Source organism: Mustela lutreola, chromosome 2 (genome assembly GCF_030435805.1).
Source record: "Mustela lutreola isolate mMusLut2 chromosome 2, mMusLut2.pri, whole genome shotgun sequence".
Lineage (NCBI taxonomy): Eukaryota > Metazoa > Chordata > Mammalia > Carnivora > Mustelidae > Mustela > Mustela lutreola.
The window spans coordinates 55,904,625-55,931,110 of NC_081291.1; the positions used below are offsets into that span (position 1 = coordinate 55,904,625).

Consider the following 26,486-nt stretch of genomic DNA (forward strand, 5'->3'; position numbering starts at 1 on the left):
AGCACTAAGGACTGGGCAGGGCTGCCAATAGAATTAAGCGTGAGCCAGACAGAGAGGAGATGTGTCCCCCGCATCTGAGCACAGTTCCCCTGAAACAGTCAAGTCTGTACAAAGCTTTGCCCTTTCTTTTTTTTATTTGACACAGAGAGAGAGAGATCACAAGTAGGCAGAGAGGCAGGCAGAGAGTGTAGGGGGGGAAGCAGGCTCTCCGCCGAGCAGAGAGCCTGATGCAAACTCGATCTCAGGACCCTGAGATCATGACCTGAGCTGAAGGTAGAGGCTTAACCCACTGAGCCACCCAGGCGTCCTGCTTTGCCCTCTTTTGATAGAGGAGTTCTCAATCTTCAGGAAATCACTTTTCATGAAACAACATGTTCCCCAAGAATGTTCCCAAACTGACTTTGAAGTGAATTCTTGGTTTCCTAAAGGTTTGCCAAATCCTATTGGCAGGCTCCTTGTGGATCCACTGGAGACTTCTTGTGGATCCCACACAAAAACCGCAAGGTGCAAAAATAGGGGCCTTAGGATACTGGCAGGTGCACATGCAAGCCCACTTTCCAGATAAGCAAACCGAGGCCCCGGACCCATAGCCAATGAACAAGAGCCACCAGCCTCTTTCAGAGCTGGGCCATTGGAGCTGAAGAAAACTCATTTCAGAGGGAAAAGCAAGGTTGGAAGGAGATGAGGGAGGGCAGGGAGGCTCCCAGCATCCCCGACCAGCGGAACACAGTGGGTGCCAGAGGCTGAAGGCAAAGCTGAAGGCAAACCCAACCTGGCTGGACCCGTCGGGTTGGCGGATAGTGGCGTGGCCGCAGGGGCAACACCCAGGCTACAAGACAGTGCCTAACAGCAGCTACTGCCCGGCTAGATGAAAATTCAGCATTAAAATCCGTATCGGGGGTGGGGTGGGCTCAAGGGAAGGACATTTCTACATGGTGCAGACCATCTCCCAGGACAACCCTCAGACGGCCTCCACTTCCCTCCACCTCCCACTGTAATTCCACCTGTGGCCCGATTATGTTTGCAATGAGCATGGTGCCTCCCTATGGCCAGACACCCATGCAGCGACACAAAATGAGGCCACCTCAACCACTGGGAATTCCCCAGAGGCGTGCCCCCTAGCTCAGCCAAGCTTCTTTTTAGCTCATCCCACTGCCTACCATGTCACCTTCCCCTCAAGAATTATCGGTGGCTCCCAGCTGCTTGGAGAATCATCTATTTCCTCACCTGGAATCCAAAGCTCCTGATCCTTTGACACTGTCACTGGCCCCAATCTCTGCCACCTTACCTATCCCTCCGGTCCTGCCCCAGTCTCGGGACCTCCTTGTTTTTTCTCACTAGCCCATTCAGTACTGTGCTTTGTGGATTCCCTTATATTTAGGAGGATCCCACCCACCTTTAAGACCTGGCCCAAGTGTCACCCCTCCACGAAACCATTCCCGCCCGTCCCATTTTTTCCCCCTTGCCGCCTCTAGCCTTGTCACCTCACCATTCACTGGGGGCTGGGCTCTTGCTCAGACTTCAACCATGGACAAAGGTCAAAGTTCTCCTTGGGAAAGCTCAGTTTCTTCATATGTAAAGTGGTCCCCATAACCTGTGAAAGACTTCCTTGCCGAAGTCTCTGGGCTGAGCTGCTGGATAAACCCAGCTGCCTGAACATCGCCATTGCCCGTGACTCTGGCTGAAAATCCAGATGCCTGGACCTGCCCCAGACCTCCTGACTCTGAATCTTCAAGGTCATTAAACCCTCATTAAGCCCTAGAATCAGGTGAGGCTGGGAGAGTGGTGCTATTGAACTGGGAGATGATTGGTAACATGTACAACAAAACCAACCAGTGAAGGAGACTCTCACTGCCTGATGGTAAGACACGCAAACAGGCAATGGCTGTGTGCACACACTGTCTGCGTAGCCCCTGCCAGGACTGGGAACAGCTGGGGCTGGGCTGGCTGGGGTTCATTTCTGCCAGCCCCAAGTCTGAGTCCCAGGACGACCCCAGAACCATGTGCCCAGATTTGACAATCCGCCAGAGGTTCCCCTATTCCCTTTCACCACTGCACCTTTACAGTAGCCCATTTTACAGGTAAGAAAACCGAGGCTCAGAGAGGAAACAGGACCTGGCCAAAGTCACCCAGTGAGCAAGTGACAGAATCTGAACCAGGGACAAGGCAATGCTTCCTCTATGCTGGCTGAAATTAAAAAGAATTTGAGAAATCAAGGTTGGGGCTGGCAGATTGATGACCTGTGACTTCTGGGGCAGGGAGCTGAGTGGGGTATGTGATCCTGGGGGGACAAGCATCAGAGACTCCCCACTCCACCCAGGGGGCAAACCCAGCAAAGCAGACCTTGGGCAGCATGTCCAAAGAGACACGAAGTACTGGGCAAATTGCCTGGAACTTGGGGGCCCCTAGCTGTTACCCCAGCACAGTGGAAGTCCTTTTTTCCCTGAAGTAGAGGCAACAGGTGGGGCCTTCTGAAACGGAGAAGCAGGCACCTGTCGCTGAAGTGTCAGCTCCCCAAACCCAAGGACAATAGCAGGAAGGACCCAGGAGGCCCAGGTGAGGCCCCAACTCTGCCAGTGACCACTGCTTGACCAAGGCAGCACCAGGCCTTCCCTGGGCCGTGGTTTCAACCAGCTGACCGGCAGACCTTAACAGCACACACCTACAGGATCCCATAACCATCCCTCCCACACACATGTGCACATAGGTGTACATGTGCACACACATGTCTCTCTACAAAGGCTACCTCTCCAGCAGAAGAAAACGCACACCACAGATACACCTGTCTGTGACTTAGTTTCCTCAAATACAGAATGAGGACAGAAGTAGCACCTACTTCTTAGGGTTGCTGAGGGGTGCATGAGCTAACAGACTACTTAGTACCTGAACAAAGTGTGAGCTATCAACATGAGGATCCTGAGACCAGTGACAGCTTGGGTGCCCTACTGGGCACCTTCCAGATCCCCTCTAGAACCAGAACCATTTGACCACGGTTCGAATGCCGGTCAGCTGGTTCTGAGACATGGGACAGCCCCCACCACCCCAAACACTCCTGCCTCTTCCCAGCTGCCCCTTCCCTTCTATCCAGCCTCCTCTTCCATGGTGGGGTACCCTCCCAGAATACCTGCTGACTATGGGACTATGTAGGTCCTATGGGCTGGTGGCGCCCTGGAGGATCTGGGCACGGATGTGGGCCTTCCAAGCACGGATGTGGCTTGCCTCAGCGTGGGGTCAGGAGAAGAGCTCAGGCAGCTGCCCCCAGTCGGAGAGCTAGACCAAGGCCTGCAGCCCCAGACCACCTGTCCATGCCCCATGGCCGTGGTGCTGGCCAAGCAGGAGAGGCGGAAGTTACAAGGCCTGGGGCCTGGTTCGTGCCAAGTTCGTGCCACAAACACTGCTGGGAAGTGCGCTGCAGAGCGTCACCATGGGGGGGGGTGCCGACAGGCCACTTGGAGCAGAGTGGCCCAGCAGCCTCCCAGCTTCCTTGCATGGCTGTGAAAATGACCTCTGGGAGGAGCAGCAGCCTAGTGGTATCCCCCAGATTGGCTGCAGCTACGGAAATCAGATTCTGGGACCCCTCAACTCGCAGCAGCCTCAAAACCACAAAGGTCCTAGTTGGAGGTCCCTGGGTGCCTGAGACCCCTCAACTGGCCATCATTAACGAATGACAAATCAGCTCCAAACCCCCAAAGCCCAGAGTTTAGAGATAAGCAGGCTGAGGCTTGAAAAGAGGAGGGAGGGGGCTTTCCAGGAAGACCCGAGTTGGGCCCTGCTGTGGGGCTCTGGGCAGCCTACTGTGCCTGTTTCCCCATCCCTAAACTGTGGCTGATAACGGCACCACCCCCTCAGGGCGCAGGGGTGATTACACAAGCTGATGCATGTAAACCACCCAGTACTGGGCCAGGCGCACAGATGGGTCATGCTAAGATGTCTCGCGTGAAGGCAAACACGGTTCATGAGGGAGCCACTCTCAGGGAACTGCCAGCTAGCAGAAAGGCAAGACAAAAGCAATTATGGTAAAAGGTCTGCCAGCCCGAGGGTGGACTAGACCCATATTAAACCCCAATTTCTTCTGTGGATGTGTACGAATTCAGAAAATTAGACACCGTGATCGGGATCTCATGGGCCCGTTTTACAGGTGGGAAAATTGAGGCCTAGGTGTCAAAGCTTTGGTCCCCAGTGTTTCAACTCAGGTTCTAGGCCTCCAGTTTCCCTGCCTGCTCCTACTGTTTTGGATGCCTAGGGCCAGCTCAACTCCTTATTGATTTGGGGAGCTCCTTCCCAGGCCCACGCCACACAGAGGTCTTTGACCCCAAGGGAATGCCCTGCCTGTTTACCCGGCAACCTACCTCGGGTCAGCTCAGGGGCTGAGAGGCTCTACCAAGCCAGGATTTGGTCGGAGGCAGTGAGTAAACAGAAGACCCCACTGGTGGTCTGGGGTGGGCGGCTTGGGTGAACAGTTCTTGGCAAGGGGAGCCATGGCCCACTCCAAGCTGGACGCCCTCGGGAAAGACCTTGTTCCCACCAGGCCTCCAGCTAGACCACTCAGATTGGAGCAGTGAAGGGCTCTCACATTTGCCCTCTGCTCCCTCTCTCCTGAGTGGACTCCCTGGACACTGTTTCCTAGGTAACTGAAGCTGTTGGGGACCTCCCAAGCTTGAAATCACAGAAAGGCAACCCAGTTAAGGTTCTGTAAGGGGATGGAGGCTCTGTGAGCAGATGGGACACAGGTGGACATGCAAACATGACTTACCCCAGGCACTGGGAAACTGGGGACATCGGAAGCCCTAGAGAGTATAAAAGATGCCCAGCACGTTGGTTATGGGCCTCAGAATATCTGCTCACGAGGTCACAATGTCCCTTCCAACACAGCCCACGTGCCCAGAGATGGAGTACTCCAGAAAAACGCCAGCAATAAGGAGGGTCCTTTAGCAGAACTAAAGCGAGGGGAGATTCTTTGGTCATAGAACTTACTGTCTCTATACATCATTGCCTGGGAGACCCTGTGCTTTCACAGCTTGGTGCATTCTTACAGGCCATTTCAGGCCCCCAGAATGCACATCCTTGCTCCTCTCCATTCTCAAATGACACCTCCCCCAGGAAGCCTTCCCTGACCATCCCCCATCCATCTCCCCAAAGAACAAGTTGCTCATTCCTCAGCTGTAGTCCTAGTTTCTTCCTCCTACGCCCAGGGGATGCTCCAGGGCAGAGGGTGGGCCTCCTCCCTAGAGACAGCGAATGAGAAGGACCCTAGTGTACCATCGTCATAGCAACCTTCTGTTCCAATTCCAACTGTTCTTACATCCTGGAAACAAAAATAGTTACAGCTAACATTATGTGCCTGGCACTCTGTTGGGCATTTGATAATATTCTAGCTGGTAGTAATTTTTTAATCATGCTAAATATTTTTCTTACTGCATTTTAAACCACTTTTCACTGATTCTACCTGATTGCTTTTCTCCTATTATCAATCCAAAAGTAATGAGACTTCATGACATTTTTCAGAGACTCTCACGGAACAAAAAAGCACTCTAAATGTGAGCATGGCAGAGTCAGTTCTGGAGAGCTCCCTGGTTTGAGCGACTCTGTGTGCCCAGCTCAGTGCCTGACACTTGGATGCCGAATATTTACCCAGTCCTTACCAACTCTCCTGTGAGATGAAGAATCTTACCCCGTATGAGGCTCAGAGGGGTTGAGTGACTTGACCGAAGGTGCACAGCCAGGAAGAGGCAGGGTTCCAGAACCGTGGGTCCTCAACCACTGGGCTCTGGGACATCTCTTGGCTCTGGCCTTTGACACCAGGAAGTCCCCCTCTTCACTTGACTTAACACAGGAGGAAACTGAGGCCAGCAGTAGGGTGTCATTTTGCACGTTAACCAGATAGGATCGGAATCCAGGTCTCTTGAGCAGGCCCAGATCACAGGTCCCACGCCAGCCTAGACTTCACAACAGCTGGACAAAAAAATCCACCTCTGGGAGGCAGCTTTGTACAAGGACCTTCCTATTTCATTTTGTATACCTGCAGGGATTACTAAATACTGGCCTCTCAGGCTAGAAAGAATGTTAACCATTTCAATTCAGGCTACCTAGAGCAATTAAGAAGCTAATAACGAATTCGAATTTGTGAAGGGAAGAGACTGAGCCCTGGGCACATTCCCCGCCCAGACCTCCTCTGAGCTCCTCTCAGCCTGACCCTCCTGCATTGTCCCATCCTCAGGGGCAGCCCGGGGACTTAATCAGCTTATTCACCCTCTAGACAGCCCAGCAGATCAGAAAAGTCTCCTTTTACTCCTTGGGGACAAGGATACCTGAGATTCAGGCCACAACTATAAATAGTCAAGAAATCCGTCCTTTTAAACTGACTCATCTATTTATTTGGTCAGTTGGTTCCCGCTGACCCCCCTATGGTAGAATTCTACATAATTCCTCCCCAGCGTGATCAGTGGAGAGGAGGGGCCCTCCTGTCCTCTCCAGCCTTGTTGTCTGAATTCCACACCCCCTGTGAGACACTGTTCCCCAAATCCCCTTTGCTGAGTTCCACTTTTGCCTCTGCTGCGTCATGTTAAAAGGTTTCAGCTGGAGCCTGACTCTGTTACTTGTCCGTGGCAAGCAGTGACCTCAGGAATGTCACTTCCCCTTGGGGCCTCAGTTGCATCATCTGTAAAATGGGCCACCCCAAATTACACAAGGGAAGGTAGGAGGAAGTGCCTCAGTACAGGCGTGGATCTGCTCTCAGGAGAAACAGGGCACCCGTGGACAGCCTCCTTTCATTTCACGCAGTTAATCAACGACAACAATGACTGGGGGCAGGAACAAGCACCCGGGGCTCTTCAGTCCCAAAGGGAAATGTCAAATGAACAGTTCCTGTATCCGGGGTTCCGTGACACACAAGTGGCCCGGTCTGCTGGCACTGCCACCCCCTCCCAAGGCATTTCACATGCTCCTCAAACCACGTGAGTCATCAAAACTAGGTTAGACATCTCATTAGAGTGGGTTTCCTCCCAGGACCTCTGGCAGCGCCTGCAAAGCTCCTGCAAGCCTGTTGGGGTGAGGGCTGGGCTGGGCTGTTTCTCCTCCAGAGCAGAAGCCAGTTGTCAAGACAACCAAACAACAGTCACTACCTTTAAGGGGGCACCTGCAGCACTCACTAAGGACTTCGGGTTCCAGACTAGCTCCTCGAAGTGAATCAAGACCCCAGCACTCACCAGGGCGTTTGGGGTCACCAGCCAAGACCTCCCACCCACCTCCTCTCCTCCCCCCTGCTCCCCGCAGAGCGAGACACTATAGCCCTGCACTACACTCTCTGCCTTCCCTTTTCCGGGGTGCTTCCCTCTACCCGTAAATGCCCTCCCCTGCTTGGGTCTGCCTGGCAGGCTTTTGTCCTTCAAGGCCTCTGAGAACATTCTGTGAACTCTATGTGCCCAAAGCTCCTTCAAGCGACCCCACCAATGCACAGCTACTCTGTCCCCTCACTGGCCAGACAGAGAAAGGCTCAACTCTGGGTCCCTAGGGCGTGGCCTGGAATCTGGGCCACAAGAAAAGCCCTCAAGTCTCTGCTGACTGAATGAACAGACTTTCAATTCTCGGTTTTCAGATGCTTACAGGTTTTCCCCAAACTTCCCCAGGCATCAGAGTTTCTTGCCTGGGCCTTCCCCCACTCAGCAGGGCTGGAAGGGGTTTGAAAATACAGATGATTCTCAAATGAAACATAAAAGCCAGAGGGAAAACAAAAGGTCTGCCCTCCCCACCCCCACGACCTTACGGAGGTGGGAGTGTCTGTCTATGAGAAGACAGATGTGAACACAATCTGTTGTGGTCATCACTCCACGAGGTACTACAACAAACCATCACGCCACACATCTTAAGCTCACACAGTGATGTATGACCATCGTTTCTCATTAAGACAGGAAAAAAAAAGGCTCACACTAAATTGTAGTATAACTTGTACATTCACCTATGTCTCCCTCACTAGGCAGTACGATTCTTAAAAATTGACACTGTGTCCTTTCTATCACCAGCACCTGTCATCATGTTTACGAATGTAAAATAAAATTAATTTCTTTTAAAAAGGTGGGAGTGGCCCTTCTCCCCCTTAGCCACGAAGCTTTGAGGCCTGGCCACAGGGGACCCAGCTGACCCCAGGCAAGGCCAGAGACTTGGACAGGAATCGGTTGCCTCGAAGCAGCTCCTGCCCCCAGGGAACCTTCCAGAGCAGGGGCTGTTCTAGTTAATTTCTTTTAGGCTGAAGAGTTTACTCGATATCTGGACTTTTTAATGTGACTAAATCACCCCTAATATGTAAGCAACAGGACAAAAAGGGAGGTTATGGTAGGAGTGGAGGCTTACGGTGTCTTAAGGTGATGTGTGACCTTGGGCATGTCAATGCACGTCTCTGAGCCTCAGAATGCTCCTCAGGATGAAGGATGGAGAGGACAGGATGGTGGAGGCAGACAGGCTCATGAGGAGAAGCGCTCATGTTCCCAGACTGCTTCCCTCCTCTACCCTGAGACAAGCCCTGACTTCCTGGTTGTTCACATCAATTGCACTTGGGGGTGTGGGTCGGGGGGGGGGGGGTCTGGTTCCATTTTGCAACCGAATAATGGTTTGTGCCATCTTTCCCTTCCTGCCTCGTTCCTCACTCTATCCCCACTGCTCAGCAGTGGGCCTCTATACAGCAGGCACTCTGCAAGTACTCACCACCTGAGGGAATGGACACATTGAATGCTGAGTAAATGCCTCAATTCATTCAGCTGTGAGCTCCTCACAGGACAGAAGTCTGGAGGGAATAATCCAAAAAGAGCAGCAGGGCCCCACGGAGCAGCCCCTCCACCCCATGGAAGGATGACAGGGTGGGGAGCCTGGGCCTAGAAGCCCATCTGTCTCCTGGTCTGCGTGGCCGCAGCAGTGTCACAGGGCACCTTCCTGAGCCTGGCTTCTTCAACCATGAGGCAGAGAACATCACAACTTTGTCTGCCCCAGGCCCAGCACACGGCAGAGATGAGGACAGGACCCTCAAGTTCTCGGGCATCACAGGTGCTCAATAGACATCTCCAGGTCAAAATCATACCTCGTACTAAGTCAACTAGGCTGACCCTTCTGGTTACCTGGAGGAGAACACAGATGCCCAAGGAGACAACACCTCCAGGACTCCTATCGAGGAGGACCTGGGCTGGGAAAGGCGCTGCTGCAACAGGTTCACGGGGACCCGCCACAACCTCAAGTGGCCTGTGGGCACGGCCTCCGAGGCAGCTGGGTAAGTGACATGGAGGAGGTAAGCTTGTCGCAGATACGCATACCTGCGAAGGACATCCTTAAAACTCAAAACATGACTCAGTTTATCTGAAATTCTAATTGAACTAGAATGCTCTGTATTTCACCTAGCAACCTTATTCAGAGCGTCTGGAAGGATCCTTGTTATACACACACAAGGACAAAGTATGTAGCCAGCACAAAGTATGACATCCATGCCATGAGAGGCATCAAGTAGCTCTGGCCTCCTGGTCTGAAAACTTCAACTTGAGTACAAATTAAAGATTCTGGGACTTTGGCGTCACACTCTCCCACAAGCATGCTCTAAGCTGCTTGCCCTGTAGCTGCACAGATCTTTTGAGGTCCTCTGAGCTCCTCCGTTTCCAATTTTTGCAGAGCAGATGTCCACTCCCAAGGCCGTCCTGAAGTCCTCACCTCATCCCGTCCCGGATTGCTGCCTTCACCCATCCTGCTTCCCTGACAGACACTGCTCATCGATCGTGGCATCCTTCCCATAGATCATGAGTCCCTATCAAAACATGGTCTGTCTCTTTCTGGGCCTGACCTCATCCAATCTCAGAAGCCAAGCAGGGACGGGCCTGTTTAGTACTTAGATGGGAGGCCTCTAACTTAATAACTTAATGGGTCAGAGAAAGCTCTCAGGTCAGGGACACAGTGGGGGCAGGCAGGAGTCCCAGAGAAGGCTGGGAAGCAACCAGACAGAAGGCCAGAGCACCACTCAACCTGAAAACAGAAATGAGAACCATGTCCCCCTCACTGAGGCAGGACAGAGGGAGGGAGGCATGCACCCTTCACAACCTGGCAACTCTGATGGGACCCACAGAGCAAGAGTTCAGGGGTGATGACAGGAACAAGGATGGGGGAATCTGGGGATGCAAGGCAATGCGGGATTGGGGTCAGGCTGGGGATGAGGGTCAGAGGGGCCAGTGACTGGAAAGTGCCTCCGCTACTCCTAGGGATGAAGGCCATAGGTTGAGGGGTGAGACTCCATTATGGGAAGACGTGTCCAAGTATACAGCCCCACAGAGACACCCAACCCAGAGAGGGAGGACCATCACTGTAGGCAGACCTGAGATTCATGTCCAAAGCTGAGACCCCAGAAAATCCCCTGGGGAAATGATTCCAGACCCTTGTTCTATGCGTGAGGAAAATGAGGGCCCAGAAAAGGGAAATGACTCATCCAAGGTCCCCCAGCAAGTTGGTGGGAAGTGGGTAGATAAAGGCAGTGCTGCTGGTGGTGCTGGGGGCAGCTGGGTCTGAATACTGACCCAGGGCACCCTCCCTGGGACAGCCAATCCCTCCAAACCCAGAGGTATCTCTAGCCTTAGGACCCAGGAGGCTCCTGTTTTGGGGAACATGGGTTTCTGGACTTAATACTATCTGCTGGCTGAGAACAGACTTCCCTTAAACCCCTCTCAGGTTTCACCTGGGCAGGCAGCTCTCGTCTTTGAAATGCCCTGCCGGTTTCTGGAAACAGCAACAACAACAACAACAAACTTCGATATGGTGATTTAGAATCAATGTAACTACGTATGTGGTCTTTGTCCCAGTTGCTGGCAGAGCTCCTGAAACTCTCACAAATTTCCTAGGTGATGAGAAGGGTGCCTGGGTGGCTCAGATGGTCAAGCGCCTGCCTTTGGCTCAGGTCACGATCCTGGAGTCCTGGGATGGAGCCCTATTCTCCCTCTTCCTTCCCCCAAATCCTGCTAGAGCCTGCACTCTTCGGTGTGATCTTTAAAAAAAAAAAAAAAAAAAAAAAAAAAAATTCCTAAGTGGTGAGAGTGAGAAAGGTGTCTTTTGTTATGTTAACGATGACTTTTAGAAGGCACCTAAGGCTAGGGGCTAGTTGCTAGGAGAAGCAACCCTGTGATTAGAAGGTTGGAACGTGCAGTCCCACCCCCTGACCTTCATGGAAAGGAGGGGGGCTGGAGATGGAGTTCAATCACCAAAGGCCAATGATTTCATCAATGGTGCTCAAGTAATGAAGCCTCCGTAAAAATTTAAAGGAGAGCTTCCAGACTGGGGAACACAAGGAGATTTGAAGAGAGTAGCACCTGGAGAGGGCAGAGAAGCCCCACGCCCCTTCCCCACACTCCTTGCCCTGTATATCTCTTCCTTGTGGTGGTACTGAGTTACGGCCTTTACTAACAGACCACTGATCTAGTCAATAAAACGTTTCTCTGAGTTCTGCGAGCTGCTCTAGGAAATGAATCAAACCCAAGGAGAAGGTCGTGTGAACTTCTGATTTCTAGCCAGTGGGCCGAAAAGCACACGTGGCAATCTGAAACTTACAACAGGTAGTGGGAGTTGGGGTCAGCCTTGGAGGGCTGAATCATTAACCCGCAGATCCAGGTAAAGTGTCAGAAGTGAGTTAAAAGGTAGGACATCCAGCTATTGTCCCACCAGCGGGACAATCGCATGGTGGTGTGTGTGTCGGGGGTGGGGTGGGGGACACCCATTAGTATTGTAACCTCTCTCCTTGGGGGGTGGGGGGAAAAGCAAACCCATGTGCCCACTGTTGGGGCTAAGAGCCAAGACAGGAAAATAAACCAAAGAAATCTTCTCTCCACCGAAGGCCCAAGCTTTCCCACCTAGGTGAGGCCAGAAGAGGCAGCTCCCACTAGCCCTGGTCGTCCAGAAGTCCCAGCGTCCAGCAGCTGCTGTGTGGAACGGACGATAAGCCAAAGGTGTGGACTAAAGCCCGGGCTCCCTGTCCTGACACATAGCTGACCTCGAGCTGGCCGCTGACCTCGTGAGCCTCAAATTTCTCACCTGTTACACAGGGACAGTAATAACTATGCTACAAAATATTGCAAGTATTAAGATGGAAAACCTCTCTTGAGAACTGCAAAGGGCTGCACATGCTAGTACTGTCTCTTTGTTCAGACCACCCTAACAGAGCTGTTAAAAGTAATCCTAACAGCAGCAGTAAGAACAGCTATCACAGCCACCAGGTACTGGTACGGGCAACGTGCTGGCCACTGTGTGAGGAAATTTTGTAGACCTTATTTCCTGATCCTCAACCAGAGAGGAGAGATTCTACCTAATGTCTATTTTTACAGAGAATTTGAGGGCCCAGAGAGGTTAAGTCACCTGCCTGGGTCACACAGCAAGGTAGAGGCCAAACACCACTGACACCCAGACTCATTGGACAGCTGAGTTGGTCTTAACAACATCTCTCCTCTCTCTAAAGGGTCTATCTAGATGATCAACCTCCAAGAACGGTCCAGTATTCCTAACACATTTTGTTTATTGACTTTTTAGTTTCTTCCCCAAAAGAGGAAGGTTGGCAGACTGGCTACTGCTTCTCTGGCATGGGTTGTTTTAAATCTGCTGTTCCCTGAAGCCCTGAAGGCAGGGGCTCCCCAGGGAAGTGGCCAGCTCCACTCCCTCTTGTGGCCTACGGGCTGTCACCGAAGATCAGCAGAGGCTTCAATTAGGGCAATTTCTGAGGGTCAGTGATTTGGCAACAGGCGCCCAGCACCTTCAAAATGCACACTCCCTCCAGGCTAGCAATTCCAATTTTCTGAACCAGACCGATGCATAAAGATACCCCAAGATAGTCACTGCATTTGGTTTTGCAACATGAGAAAGTTCTGGAGATTGGCTGCATGACAATGTGAATATACTTAACACTCTTATACTACAGACCTAAAAATGGTCGAGATGGTTAATTTTGTGTTATGTGTATTTTACCACAATTAAAAACAGAAAGGAAATAAGAATGTTCACAGCACAGTGGTTTACATGAAAGAAACTACCAGTGGCCAATCTCTCATCACTAGGGATTAATTAAATAAATGATGGTCTACCCAAACAAATCAAAACTAATTAAGAACGGGAGTGGGGGGTGGGGGGGGTGGGGGCGGAGGCTCAGCAAACTTCAGCTCCTGAACCAAATCTGGCAGGTTGTTTTTGTAAATGAAGTTTTTTTAATGGCATGAAACAACAGCCACTCATTTGCATTTTGTCTGTGGCCGCATTCTGGCTATAATAGTAGAGGTAAGACTGAGATCAGTGGAGGCAAAACCATAGGCCCCTAAGCCCAAAATACATCCTATCCAGGCCTTTAAAAAAGAATCTGCTGACCCTGACTTACAAGATGTAAGACCCAGAAAAAACACTAAGAAACATGTTGGGGGGTGGCGTGGGAAGTTGGCCCCCAACATGGCCACACTTTGAGTTCAACTTTATTTTTATTTAATTTTTTAGAAGTTTTTTGGATATATATTTGAGGGACAGAGAGAGAAAGAACAAGCAGAGGGGAGAAACAGAGGCAGAGAGAGAAGCAGACTCCCTCCTGAGCAGGAAGCCTGATGCAGGGCTTGGTCCCAAGACCCTGAGATCCTGACCTGAGCGGAGGGCGGACACTTAACCACCTGAGCCCTTCCAGGCAAGCGCCCCTCAACTTTAAAAGGAAATGTGTATTTACCCACGTGTTTATAAATTCACTGTGAGATGGTTATGTCTGCATGGCAGGAACAGAGATGAATTTTATTTTCTTCTTTTGACTTTTCTGTGCTCTCCAAATTTTCTGTATTAAAAATACATTACTTCCCAACACTACAAGAAATGAGAATCTGTGGCCCAACAAAAACGTTAGCTAAGGCTACAGTGACAATCACATGTGGGTATAAATGTATCAGATCTCAATGTTTTTTTAACACCTTAAACTTACAAAATGTTGTAGGTCAAATAGATCTCAGTTTTTTAAAATGCATCACTTTTATGATCAGGGCAGACCAACAGTAAATACCATTTTCTCACTGCCTTGGCCCCTCCAGGGAGCGAGCAAAGAGGGTGATGCTTGCGGAGGGGTCACAGATCCGTCGTCGTATGAACGCCCCCCTCCCCTGCTGGAGTTTACAAGCCTGGGTCCAGGAGGGGGCGGGGCTTAGAAGCCACGTGGGCATTCTTGTAACAAGCCCAGAGAGGCTCCCCTCCAGCTAAAAGGACCACAGCCACCAAAGGGTGGATGTGATCTTCAGGTGAGGTGAGTAAGGTGGGTTGCTCTAGGGGATCCCAGCCAGGGAGGTGAAATTAGAACATGTACTCGGGTGCTGGGTACAGATTTTGTTAGGCCTGTTAAACGCTTCAAAACTCCATCGTGACAGAGACCATTACCCCTGATCCCATACTCGCTGTCTAAGACTCCTGGGTGCTCTCACTGCTCCATCTTACAGGTGGGAAAGCTGAGGCTTGGAGGAGTTCAGGGACTCTCCTCTTCAGGTCACAGAGTTGGCAAAGGATGGAGACAGGATTTGAATCCAGGACTGACTCTCCAGTTCCACGGACTTTCCACAACATGGGTTGTCCCCACCAGGAATTCGTCTTTTGGCTGATTCCTTAGTAACTCAGAGACGGCTAACAACCGAGCAACATCCTTGTCTCAGCTACCTTCCAGCTGTGCACGCCCTGGGAGGGGCTAGAGTGACTGATTGCCATCCCTTTTTTCAGATAGGAACCTGGAGGCCTCAGTGAGGATGGCCACACAGCGACATGCCTGGTAGAGCTCCAGCTTCAGAGGGGACAGCTTGGGTTCCCTAAAGACCACCCCCTCCAAATCCTGCTGCCTGCCATACCGAATGGCCACGGTGCCCTTTCAGAGTTAGCCACGAGGGCCATGTGGAGGAGGCATCACACAGGCCTGAGAGCAAACCCACTTCTCAGCCTCCAGGGATCTCCTGTGAAGTGCGGATGGATCAGCAGACCTCAGAGAAGAGGAACAGTGGCTGGCTTCTATCTGGGCATAGCCTCTAAAGCTGCCCGCCCCAATGGGGGCTGGGCACCTTGCAAAAGACTTTATCTGGAAGTAGAACCTACACTCCAGCTTCATAGTAGCCGGCATCTGGCTTCCTGGACTGCTCAGGCTACTCATTAACAAGTACAAGGCCTTGGGAATAGGCCTGCCCAGGAGTCTGCTCCCAGTCTGGGGGGAAGGGAGAGCAGTACTGGCTGGTATGCACACCAGGGTCAGAACAGGGGCGGGTTCAAATCCTTCCTTGCTGTGACTTTGGTGGGGGTGGGGGGGAGAGAGTCAATTCACCTCTTTGTGCCTTAGTTTCCCCATCTGTACAATGGAGATAATGTCAGTGTCTAACTCCTAGGACTACTCTGAGGACATAGGTCTGTGAAGTACCTAGCAGTATCTGATACACAATAGGTGCCCAATATATGTACCTGCCGTTTTTACAAGAAGAACCAGCACCCATCCTAAGATTGTTGTGGGCGAAAATGAGCCACTACACAGTAAATCTCTCTGACAGAGAATCAAGGGTGCTGCTAGAGAGTTTAGTTAAGTGTTTGGGATTATTCTTAGTGACATTTGTGACCAGTATGGCAATGCCTCTGGAGCCTGACATGGACGAGAACTCCATGTCCCCTTAGCAGCTAGCCAGGGAGGTGTCCTGAGCCACCATTGATACACCTGCCTCATGTCATAGCATAAAGAACAGGAGGTCCCCACAGGGTCACGGGGCCTGGAGAGGAGGGATGCTTGATTTTAGGGATGGGGTCAGGTCCACCATGGGTTGCAATGGGCCAGGGTCTTCATGGCCTTTCTCCTAGTCCTGGCTTGTTAGGTGACCCCCCAATCAACCGAACTCTTGAGTTTGGACCAGGAGGAGCTTGGTCAGGGCACTACCTTCCCTCCTGAGAGAAATTTCTGCCCAAGAAGCTATGGTTTTCCCATTCCAGAGCAGAGTCTATGGTGGGTCATGGAATCAACTCAACGGGTCAGAACTATCATTTTTATAAAAGAGAATAGAACAGAGCCCTAAAGATGTTGAAAATGTGAGTTATCATTTTGTGGGATTGGTTTCACTTTCAAGCATGTGTGTATGGGTAAGCACGGGTGGCATCCTGTCGTAAAATCTATTTCTTACCAAAGCCATAACGAAAAGAATTCCAAAAACCCCGCTAGTAAGGATGTTTTAGATCAAGGTGAAGAAGTCATCTGCAGAAAAGTCAGGTTCCCGCCCCCATTAAACCCCTTTTAAAAACACTGTGATCCTGAACCTGGAGGGCAGGGGGCAGGGAGCTTCTGTAAATATGAGACAAATCAGCAAAACGTCATTTAGGTCTGTAGATTAGGTAACAGAATTGTGTCAATGTTAAACGTTCTGGGGTTGATAACTGCATGTGCTTATATAAGAGAATGAAGGGCCTTGGCTCTTACGAAACACATACGAAGGATTAGGAGGGTAAAGGGGCACTGCCTATAATTTACTCACCAATGAGTCAACAGAAAAAAAGGAGTTTTAATGGGGTATTTTTATAACGTACACAGAGAAATGAAGCAAATGTAGCAAATGTTAACAAGGGGAAGGAAAATCTCAGTGAAAGTTACATAGGAGTTCACTGTATCCTCCTTTCTACTCTTCCAAAGGTTTTCAGTTTTTTAAAAAGAAAAAGTTTAGGAGCGCCTGGGTAGCTCAGCTGATTGAGTCACCCACTCTTGGTGCTGATCCCTTGGGTGGTGGGAGTGGGATCAGCCGGCAGGGAGGGGCTCTGCATTCAGCAGGGAGTCTGCTTCAAGTTTTTCTCCCTGTCCCGCCCCTCCTGCACGCGCGTGCGCCTGTGCGAGGGCTCTCCCCATCACTGTTCAGTGGCAGAGCCAGGATGGGGTCTGGGCTAGACTCCGACATCAGTGCTCAGCATCAGTAGGGCTGTCTCCCTGGCACAGGCAGGCAGAGGGGGCCAACTTGGGCCATGAATCCACCACCCAGAGGTGACCTGTGGATGAGGTCCTGGAGCCCTGGGGGTTCTGCTTCCTCTTCAAGCCTGGAGGGAACACTGGGGCCTGAGGACCCCACACGGTGAGACACCAACACCATGGAGAGGTCAAATGTCACTTACTTTTGGAGGCTCCTCAGCAAGGGCTGTTGGTCTGGACCTAAAACAACGAGAGGAAGCAAAGAAGGAAAGACAAGATCTGGTCATCTTGGGACTGTATGCAGGACCCAGAGTCATTTTCAAGTGCGACTGCACACCGGGAGGGGCCAAGTCAACACTGGGGTGTCCCCGCATCCCTGCACACATACATGCTCACATGCACAACTGCAGACACTGCGCACACACAGTCACACACCCAGATCCTCAAACTGTCAGCAGTTAAGAACTAGTGGCAGCAACCGTTAAGCCCCTGCCCCGCCCTGTCCTGCCCCAGAAGCGTGCACTCCCGGGAACCCCAGAGAAGCCTAGCCATGGGCCCAGGACTGTGAAAGACTATTCCCTGTGAGCACAAGGATACACGATAGCCAGACAGAGGGGCTGATGGAGGACCTGAGGGCCCCAGATTCTTGGAAAAGATGATAACTCATTGACTGGTTAAAGGCTCCAAGATCACCATGCCAAAGGAAATCTGTTGAACTCTGCTGAGCCAAGCAGTCCCCAAATGTGAATGACCCCAGAAGCCTTGTTTTTTCTGTTGTTGTTGCTTTTTTTTTTTTTTAAAATAGAACACCTCCTGTTCTTTGCACTCAGTTTGGGAAAAAAATGTGAGTTGGGGAAGATCCCAGCTGCTTCAACCTCCACCAGCAGAGCTGTGCTGGAAGGCTCCCCTGGTTTCCTAGAATATAAAAATTCAGAAAACCAGGAAATGGCTTCTTATCAACTAAGATCACACATTTCAATGAACAGGTATATGGATCAGCAGAGCAGGGAAGGCCATTATCCCCTGGTGGGAGGGCAGAAAGATGCCTGAAGGTACATAAGTCTTTCCTTAATGTACCTGAGACCCTGCCCTCCCTTGGAGCCCCTTCCTCAGACTCAGAAACATGGCCCTAGCAGTCTGCAGAGCTCCTGGTCCCCCAAATCAGACAGCCTCTTTGCAATGGCAGCGCCCCCACATTCAACGGTCTCACCTAGATGCCCAGCGTTCAAGGCACCGTAGGGTAGGAATATTCAGTCAGTAATTCGGTAAGGGGCACCTGGCTGCCTGTCAGGAGAGCAGGCAGCTATTGGTCTTGCGGTTCTAAGTCCGAGCCCCATGTTGGGGAGACAGATTACTTAAAAATAAAATATATATATATTTTTTAAAATTTCTTGAGCACCTTCTATGTGCCAGGCACTGTTTTAGGCCCTGGGAACCCAGCAATGAACAAGACAGCTGAGGGCCCTGCTTTCACGGAGCCCAGAACCCCATGGTAAAGGCCAACATGTAACACGGACGTCATAGAGGCTTCGTTTTCTGGGGGAACACATGGCGCTGTGAAGGCAGGTGTGGATTAGTAACGTCCACAACAGGTGTGGGTGCCAGGGGACCGTGTAACTTGCTATCCCTGACTACATCAAGGGAAGAGGGACAAAGGGAAAAGATGAAGGTAGCATGTCTAATGCACATTTATAAGCAAAATGTTGAAGGACCCAGGAAAAGGAGGGTAATTATATCTGGTGCGAGACCTTAGCAGTTGCATGAGGGCGACCCAGCTCAAAGAGGAGGGTAAGAACGGCACTAAGTCCCCGTGTGTACGACCTGCTGGCACCCATCCTCCTTCTTCTGGGAGGAGCCTCATATTCCCAGCCTCCTATCCAGCTGGACACCCATTCACACCCACTCTCAGCCCATGGGGTTCTGGGTGGGCATGCGAGCTTGGCCTAGCCAATCAGAGGGGCTGTGACCATTGGCGCAAGGACAAGCACCTGGCCAAGCATGGGCATTGAGAGTGATTAACATGGGCTCATTCTAAGAATACTGGGAAAAAAGAACGCTCATTCTAGGCTGAGATGGCTATGCTGGGTGGGGATGCATCCTATGCAGCTGAAAGTACCCAGAGGAGAATAAAACCAACACAGGAGTCCAGGAATGGACAGAAAGATAAAGTCCTGATGACATATCTCAGCACTTGTATCTAACCATGCCTGAAGTATGACCCTGGGGCTTTTCAATTAAGAGTCAGTAAATGTTCTTTTTCTTTTTTCTTTCCTTCCTTCCTTCCCTTCCTTCCTTCCTCTCTCCCTCCCTTCTTTTTTTAGTTTGAACCAACTTCTACCACTTGCAGCTCTAAGAATCCAGACCTATGCTCTACCTCAGATATGCTGTGTTAACTTCATGCATGCCCCATTAACTGATATTCAGGCCACCAGAAAAGTGGAGCATAGATGAAATGACACCTGAGGTCCCCCTGCAGCCCAGGAACCCTCGGCCTAAAGCAAAGGTTAGGAATGACCCTCCTGGGCCCCTGGGCACCTGGGAGCAGATGGAAAAATCAGCCCTTCTCAAAGATAAGCCTGGAGGGCTTCTTAAAACTTGCGGAGTCCCACCCCCAGGGTCTGAGTCAGCAGGTCTGGGGTGGGGCTCCTGATTCTACATTCTAACAAGCTCCTAGGTGATTACCGGACCTCACATCCCGTGACCACATTTCCAGAACCTAGACTCTAAATCTGTTCTGCTCTTTCCAGTTGCTTGGTGCAGATGCCCTGTGTAAAAACAAAGTCCTAGCCAAGCAGAAGATCTCAGCAACCTCAGTCCTCAATGAGATCCGGGCTGCAAGAATGTGCCAGCATTTAAAGAACTCCCGTACTAGGTCCCAGCTTCTACCCATCCCACTGCCGATGCTTCCAGGCAGCCCTCTGCCCTGGGATTCTGTGTAAGAGTGAGAAGGAGCCTTCCTGGGTTCCAGCAGATCCACAATTATGTTCTAGGAGCTCTGAGCATCCCTCAATGGCTCCCCACACCAGGCAGCAATGCCAGTACCCAGTAAGTCCCACTTTAGACTTGATCCTGACATGGCCTCGGGCTGCCCTGCTGTCAGCTCAGCAGGGCTGGCCCTGGACTCTCCCTGACTTACATCCGACTTGACTGCCCTAAAATGTTCCTGTGGCTTTTGGACCGTGGATACTGTTCAGCAGAAAACGGCTTCCCCAAGCATCCTTTCCAAAGTGGTGCTGGCCCAGAGGGCCCGGGCTCAGCGGCCTCTCAGGTGTGTGGCCTTAGGCAAGTTACCCGCAGTCTCTGGGGTTTCAACTTTTCACATGCAACATGGGAATAATGGTATCTCTTGGGATGGGTGGGGAGAATATCTAGACCAGGCACCTGGCCTGGTTTAGGGAAGGGCCATAGGCGTCCAAGAGCTGGGATGGACTTCCTTTATTCAAAGTGTGGTCCCCAGACCAGCAGCCTTGACAACTACCTGGGAAAGTACAGAATCTCCGGGCTCCGTTCCGTCGTCCCACATAGAAAGGGGCATCTTAACAAGCTCTCTCAGCATATTTATGGCTTTCAAGTCTGAAGAGCACAGGTACATGTCTTTATCACTGCTATTGTCCCCATACCCCAGCACTGAGCCAAGGTATAGCAACCACCCCCAGGCTGGGGGATCCACAAGCAGGGGTCAGAGGCAATGAAATGTGGGAAAGGGCAGAAAGCTTCTCCCGTGCCTCTGAGCCCTCCAACTACGGAGGACCCCTCCGAGATCCCGCAGTGAGACTTAGAGAATAGGTACTGATCCCCGGAATTCATTCTTGGGCTCAGCCAAGGAAACAAGATACACTGAAAACATCCCAGGTCTCAGATTTGGGGCTTCTTTCTGGCAGAGTATGCCTGCCACTGAGCTTCTCGGCCCAAGGCTGGTGATGTTTAGCATTCAAGGGGGCAAACTACCCTCTCTGCCCGGAGCCCACTACCCAGAACTCACAGCAGAGGCTGGCGGTGGAGGGGCTGCCCAGGAAGGTGTGGGTCTCAGCCTGACGTGGGGGTGCACTGAGACCTACATGGAGCATTGTGGGAGCCGCCTGGACTTCCCCAGCTCCAGCCTGTGACTCCACCCCTTACCCAGGAAAGCAAAAGGGTCCCCCCTGGAGGGCTAGAAACAGAGAGCCCTCTGCTACACCTCCAGCTGCCAGCCCTGGTGAATGAACGGAGCAGAATGCCTCCACCTGCCCAGGAGCCACTGGCAACACATTTCTATGCCTCCGGAGCCCCACAGAAGAAACAGCCGGTGGGGGGACTGGTGTGGGGAGCACTGGGGCATGCCAGAGAGTCCGAGGGGGGCTGCCAGGTGGTTATGTCCAGATGTTCAGAGACACCAGACAATGACCAGAAGCAGATGCAAAAAAAAAAAAAAAAAAAGAAAGAAAGAAAAAGAAAGAAAAGAAAAAGAAAAACCACACTGAAAAACACTGGCTTGAATTAGAAAATTCTAGAACTCTGGTCTATATGGGCAACACAAAACATGTCTGTGGTCCAGAACTGCCCCGGAAGACCATTTTGCAGCAACTGGTATTCTTTTTTCAAACCTGGAACTTGATCCTACACTGAAACCCTGGTGCCCCAGGCTGCTGGGATAATTCATTCTCAACTATTTTATGATCAGCTCCATGAGGGTATGGCCAGGATTTGGTCTTGTCTGGTTCACCTGCCATATCCCCAGGCCCTAGAACCAATACATATGGATGGAGATATGGGTGAACGTAATTTCCAAGCCCGTACCCATTCGGATGTTTAAACTACAGGCTCTTATTTCAGGGTAAGAGGAGATCAGAGAGCCTTTGCGTTCTGAGCACCTACTGTGTGCCAGGCTGGACACTGAAGCATCTATCCCTCCTGATGTGAACTCAGTCAGGTGAACAAATAAAAGGCAAGACCACAAAGACCTAACTGTGTGCTACAGAGGCTCTGAGCAAGTTGGGGTGATGGACATAATACTTCGTCTCATCTGCTCCTTTCTGAGTCCTTACTATGTGCCAGGCACAGTTAAGGGGCTGAAGGACAGCTTCATGAAGCAGGTAACTTCAAGCCGACCTGAAGAGGGGGAATAAGAAGAGAAGGGAGAGGGGTGCCTGGCTGGCTCAGTCAGTAGAGCATGAGCCTCTTGATCTCAGGGTCTTGAGTTTGAGCCCCATGGTGGCATGGAGCCTACTTTAAAAAAAATAATAGTAATTGAAAAAAATAAAAAGAAGAAAGAGGAGAAGGAAGGGCCTTGTGGCATGAGCACGGGCAGAACCAAGGGAGCCCGAGGCTCGGTTTTGGAGCAGAAACCAGCCAAATCACGAGGAGGTGGGGAGAAGTGGTAGCAGATGAGGATGAACACTGGCCACAGGCCAAATCCTGCAGGGCTTCTCATGTCAGGCCAAGGAGTGTGAACCTGATTTCACAAAGCACTAGGGAGCCACTGAAGACCTCTGAGCACTAGAGTAACATGCACACGGACTGTACGGAGAGGGACCTAGAAGGCATAGAGGCTGGCAAGGAGCCTATTGTCTCAAGCTGTAGGGATATTACCCCTAGAGAGGAGAAACCAAGTGCCATCTGGTGAAAGCATGAATGTCCTTGAAATCATGGCCTGGGTCTTCCCTGAGATCTCAGCAGCCATCACCTCCAGGTGCCAATTGGCTATGGGGCAAGAGGGCAGAGCCCTCAGGACCGCCCACTTCCAGTGCTCTTCACCCACCAAGCATGACTTTGCTGAAATCCACTTCACCCCTCCACCCTGCACCCGGCAACAGGCAGGCAACCTGGCTTGGGTTAAACACTTTCTGCTGGAAAGGGGATGGTGGGACCTGGCAGCAAGTGATTAGCATTTCTACTGTGTGCAAAGAAGAGCAGTGGGGGAAGGGCAGGTCTCTCCAAATGTCCACCCTAGGAACCCCTCAGAAATGTGGTCCAAGCTTCTGCTTAATGGGGAGGACCCAAGTGAGCAAAACCAGAAGAACTCAACTCTCCTGCCCTCCAGCCCTCTTACAAATTGCCTGGGTGTTATCCCACACCATGGCCAGGAGCCAGAGCTGCCCACAGGAGCCAGGAGGTCCAGCTGCCCAAGACCACCCCCCCACCCCAGTGTCTGCAGGTGTCTCCCGGGCAGTCCAGTCCTAAGGAATCTCACTCCACCTTCCCATTAGCTGTGTTAAAATTAGGATGTGAATTGTGAACGTGGTCATCAGGAGTTGAGGCACAAGTAAAAACACTGCCTCTGATTTACCGGTTTAACAGAATCTCTGACTGGAGGCAAGTTTGGGAACAATGGCCCTTTTGATAGCTTATCAGCCTAGCTTGGACCTCAGTCTCCAGGTCCATAAAGTGGATGGCGGTGAGCCTTCTCTCGCAGGTCCTGAAGTCTCCATACTCCCTGGCCAGAGGACCACTCTTCCTCAGACCTTCCCCACTTCTCCCTGCCCGGACCACTGCCTGCCCTTAGCTAAGACGCCTGGAATTGTTCATGAACCTCTTCCTGATATAGCTCTTCTTCCTTCCCCTGAGACTGAGCCACCTGAGCACGGCGGCTGTCTTACTTATCCTTGCCCTCCTGGCCTTGGCCTCCTGCCTGACACCCCGGAGGTGCTCAGCGTGCCCCTGCTGTGCTGCCAGGGGATAAGGACAGGTTCTATCTAGTTCCCCTTCCCATTCAAACCCAGCCATGTGAGCAGCAGCAAGTCACTTTTGTGAGACTGGGCGAACTCATCCAGAAGATGGGCATAAGAACCCTGAAGTCAGGCACAGGCCTTAAATGCAGTAAGGAGATTAGGCATCTATGGTGCTCGATGAGCACCACTTCCCTCCCAACTCAGAATGCCCAGCAGCCCTGGCCTGTTTCTTTGCCCACCTTCAGGGAAGTTCAAAGTCACAGGGCAGGGGCGGCGGGGGTGGGGGGGGTGCTTTGCATTCACTGGGCTGGCAGCGCTTGCTGTGATTTAACACGGGCCGGAATGGGTCAGTGACTCCCAAATGCAGACCAGCCATTCAGGGTGGCCTAGCAGATTTATTTGTACGTTCCAACAAGCAGCAGTTCCACAATGGCCCGTTGTTTGAAGACTGAGTGACAAAGCAAGAACACTATGATGCCATTTTTGATAACACCAAAACAAAACTACAGCTAGCTTGCTCAACACATCTTGAACAGCCGTAGATCAACAAGGAAATCAAAACTGAAATGAAAACTGATCTAGCAAGTAATAAAAAAGGATCATCTATGTTCCTGTAGACAGCTGAGGTACACGGTTAAAGCTGTATGCAGAGGAAAATGTATAATCTTACGGGCCTTTACTGTTATTAGAGAAAAAGACAGAATGAAGATTAGAGTGTACTTTTTTTTAATCATCTCTGAGGATCACTTTTAGTTTAAACAGTTTTGTATTGCTTAAGGTGTATTATTATTATTATTTTTTAAAGATTTTGGGGCACCCGGGGGACTTAGTCATTAAGCATCTGCCTTCAGCTCAGGTCATGACCTCAGGGTCCAGGGATAGAGCCCTGCATTGGGCTCCTAGCTTGGTGGGGAGTCAGCTGCTCCCTCTCCCTCTGCCCCTTCTTGTATTCCCTCTCTCGCTGTCTCTGTCAAATAGATATATAAAATCTTTTTAAGGGGCGCCTGGGTGGCTCAGTGGGTTAAAGCCTCTGCCTTCGGCTCAGGTCATGATCCCAGGGTCCTGGGATCGAGCCCCACATCGGGCTCTCTGCTCTGCAGGGAGCCTGCTTCCTCCTCTCTCTCTCTCTCTCTCTCTGCCTGCCTCTCTGCCTACTTGTGATCTCTGTCTGTCAAATAAATAAATAAATATCTTTAAAATTAAAAAAAAAATCATTTATTAAAAAAAAAAAATCTTTTTAAAAAGAAAAAAAGATTTTATTTATTTATTTGAGAAAGAGAGAGGAAGCAATCATGAGCCAGGGAGAGGGAGAGGGAGAAGTAGGCTCCTCCCCTAAGCTGGGAGCCCAATGCAGGGTTCGATCCCAGTACCCTGGGATCATGATCTGAGCCAAAGGCAGATGCTTAACCACCTGAGCCACCCAGGTGCCCCGAGGCGTATATTTATATAACTAAAAGAATTCTTTGACAATCTCTCATGAAGTTAACATCTGTGGACCCTAGGACCCAGCAGTCCCACTCCTAGAAAAATGGACAATATAAGCTCACTGAAAGACTTGTACAGGAATGCTCAGAGCAGGTTTATTCATAATTACTGCAAACTGGAACCACCCCAATAGCCATCAATAGGTGAATCCATACAATGGAATACTATTTAGCAATAAAAGGAATCACCTCATGATAAATTCCATGATAAAATCCATAGCACAGATGGATCTCAAAAACATAAACAGAAAAGCAGCCAGACACTAAAGAGCTATCCACCACACAAGTCCATTTACATGAAGTTCTAGGCTTGCCAAAACTAATTTAGGGTGACAAAAATCAGAAACTCGTCACCTCCAGGAGGGGAACTAACCTCACAGCTGGAAATATTCTCTATCTTGATCTGGGCAGCAGTTACACAAGTGTATATATATTTGTCAAAATTCATCAAACTGTAACAGAATCTTTGCATTTCATGATATGTAAATTGTATCACAATTAAAAAAAATTCTTTTAATTAAAAAGAAAGACAAAATTTAAAAATACAGATTCCCAGGTTCCACCCCGTAGGGACTGAGTCCGTGTGTCCATGCTAGACCTGGAAATTTTAATTTGGAAAAAAAAATAATAATAACAACTCGAGTCATTCTTTGCCTGGCCCCCTACACTCCCCTTCCCTTTTATTGTTTTGGGTGATTTGTTGTTTGTACATTGATTTTTACAAGGGAGTTGGTTGACTCACAGAGCTTCAGAAACAGCACAGCAATTTCCATTCTCTCTGCCCTTTCTCTCAGCCACCCATAACCCCTGTGCCTCAGCTCAGGTTTTCCAAATGAAGCCTCTGACTAGGTAAGGTGGGAGGGGAAACCCCAAAGCCCTGTCCAGGGCAGACATAATTCACCCTAAAGACTCCTGGGCTTCATGCTCCCAGGGAGGTCAAAGCCAGTAAGTTAATGGCCTGTGTACCTATTAAACAGCATGTCCAGGCCTTCACCCTGTGTTTACAAAAAGAGCTCAGGGCAAGATTCACTGGCACGGAAAATGCTTTGTGCCCTGACCAGCGGTGGCCTGGCCACCCTCGGTTTCCTGGACCCTAGCCTAGTTCCCCACTCATCATCAGGGGGTCTCCTGGGCTCCTGGGTTTAACTAGCTTTTCCACTGCTGTCCCCAAACACAGTCTGGTGCCATTCTATCCCTGCTGCCCTCAGAATCAAGTTCAAGCCCATTTACCCAATGCTCAGACCCTCCCACCCCCGGGTCCCCGTTTTCTTGGGCAGGAACCCTGCAAGGCCTATTCTACAAAAACACCTGGCTATTTCATGCCACTGTTCCTTTGCACCTGCTATGGCTCCTGCCCAAAACGCCAGCCCATACTGTTCCTCCACCCATCCACTCACAGAAGATGCCAGCTCTGACATCACCTCTTTTAAG

At 50.8% G+C, this 26,486-nt stretch overlaps 1 protein-coding gene across 3 annotated transcripts in view; it reads right to left on the minus strand.

Annotated features, from left to right (window-relative positions):
* SLC6A6 (solute carrier family 6 member 6) overlaps window positions 1-26,486 on the minus strand; it is an 82,933-nt gene that overhangs the window by 52,837 nt on the left and 3,610 nt on the right. For 2 of the 3 annotated variants that reach the window (XM_059161845.1, XM_059161847.1), the window contains exon 2: window positions 17,128-17,164. The exons of the other annotated variant lie outside the window; for it this stretch is intronic. The gene's annotated coding sequence lies outside the window, so the exon portion shown is untranslated. The remainder of the gene's footprint in view (window positions 1-17,127; window positions 17,165-26,486) is intronic. 3 annotated transcript variants of the gene reach the window in all.